Source organism: Poecilia formosa, unplaced genomic scaffold (assembly GCF_000485575.1).
Source record: "Poecilia formosa unplaced genomic scaffold, Poecilia_formosa-5.1.2 Scaffold671, whole genome shotgun sequence".
NCBI classification, from domain to species: domain Eukaryota; kingdom Metazoa; phylum Chordata; class Actinopteri; order Cyprinodontiformes; family Poeciliidae; genus Poecilia; species Poecilia formosa.
Genome location: NW_006800610.1, coordinates 35,156 through 36,934, shown reverse-complemented (window position 1 = coordinate 36,934; position 1,779 = coordinate 35,156). Strand labels below are relative to the sequence as shown.

General features: G+C 40.8%; 1 protein-coding gene across 6 annotated transcripts in view; it reads left to right on the top strand.

Moving 5' to 3' along the window:
* The window catches only part of tiprl (TIP41, TOR signaling pathway regulator-like (S. cerevisiae)), a 28,331-nt gene that overhangs the window by 285 nt on the left and 26,267 nt on the right, over window positions 1–1,779 (top strand). For 3 of the 6 annotated variants that reach the window (XM_007542271.2, XM_016666170.1, XM_016666173.1), the window contains exon 1: window positions 357–473. The exons of 1 other annotated variant lie outside the window; for it this stretch is intronic. The gene's annotated coding sequence lies outside the window, so the exon portion shown is untranslated. Of the gene's footprint in view, window positions 1–356; window positions 474–1,779 lie in introns of those variants that run through there. 2 more of the 6 variants (XM_007542267.2, XM_016666172.1) reach the window with 2 other exon arrangements.

Genomic DNA, 1,779 nt, shown 5'->3' with positions numbered 1-1,779 from the left:
TAAGCTCTCAAACAATTAGCAAGCTCAAATTAAACCCATAGAAGTTATCAGAAACAAACTTACATTTTCCCCCACATGTACATGCATTTGCATATATGTGTGTGTGTGTGTGTGCGTGTGTGTGTGTGTGTGTGTGTGTGTGTGTGTGTGTGTGTGTGTGTGTGAGAGAAAGAGAGAGACAGAGTGTGTGAATTTGCATACTCATGCACACCATTGAGGTGCGTATTTTTTTATTTGTATTTTATTTTTTTATTTCTTTAATGAACATCATCTTCATTGAGGTGCGTATTACTAAATTCCATCTGAGTATCATTGATGACTTCACTCCAGTCCCGTAGGTGGCGGTAAATACACCTTAAGTTGGTTGCCATCCGCCAATAAAACAAAAGAAGAAGACCCTAACCCTATCAAGAAGAAGAAGAAGAAAGGGAAAAGATAAAGATCCAAATCGCTCCTCCTAAAAAGGATATTAGGTAACCTTTAACTATATTCTTGCCCGCTTTAGGTGTATCTCTTTTTACTTTCTGTATTTATTTGATTACAGTAAGTGATGCTGACTGAATCGCTTGAAAATATTGTGGCTTTTGATTGTTAAACAAAACTGTTTCCCGACAGTTTTTGTAATGGGTTGCCAGAATCCACTTCACCATCATCATGTGCTATTTACTTGCGAGCTTCACCACAATACGTTTTAAGGTAGCTTCAGTTACAATGTGGTGCGAAGAAACTATAGAAATGGCATTCTGGAACGATGGCAGCCCCGCGTCACGACGCGAGAGTATACAGGTCCTTCTCAAAAAATTAGCATATTGTGATAAAGTTCATTATTTTTCATAATGTAATGATAAAAATTGAACTGTCATATTTTAGATTCATTGGACACCAACTTAAATATTTCAGGTGTTTTATTGTTTTAATACTGATGATTTTGGCATACAGCTCATGAAAACCCAAAGTTCCTATCTAAAACAATTAGCATATTTCATCCGACCAATAAAAGAAAAGTGTTTAATACCAAAAAAGTCAACCTTCAAATAATTATGTTCAGTTATGCATTCAATACTTGGTCAGGAATCTTTTTGCAGCCTTCAATGCGGCGTGGCATGGAGGCAATCAGCCTGTGGCACTGCTGAGGTGTTATGGAGCCCAGGATGCTTCGATAGTGGTCTTAAGCTCATCCAGAGTTTTGGGTCTTATGTCTCTCAACTTTCTCTTCACAATATCCCACAGATTCTCTATGGCAGAGGTGCTCAAGTCCAGTCCTTGAGAGCTACCTTCCTGCAAGTTTTAGAAGTATCCTTACTCCAACAGACTGGGATCAGCTCTACAGAGGCCTGATAACGAGCCATTCATTTGATTCAGGTGTGTTGAAGCAGGGATGCATCTGAAAGTTGCTGGATGGTAGCTCTTGAGGACTGGACTTGGGCACCCCTGCTCTATGGGGTTCAGGTCAAGAGTTGGCAGGCCAATTGAGCACAGTAATACCGTGGTCAGTAAACCATGTACCAGTGGTTTTGGCTCTGTGAGCAGGTTCCAGGTTGTACTGAAAAATGAAATCTTCATCTCCATAAAGCTTTTCAGCAGATGGAAGCATGAAGTGCTCCAAAATCTCCTGATAGCTGCTGCATTGACCCTGCCCTTGATAAAACACAGTGGACCAACACCAGCAGCTGACATGGCTCCACAGACCATCACTGACTGTGGGTACATTACATTGGACTTCTGGCATTTTGGCATTTCCTTCTCCCCAGTCTTCCTCCAGACTCTGGTACCTTGATT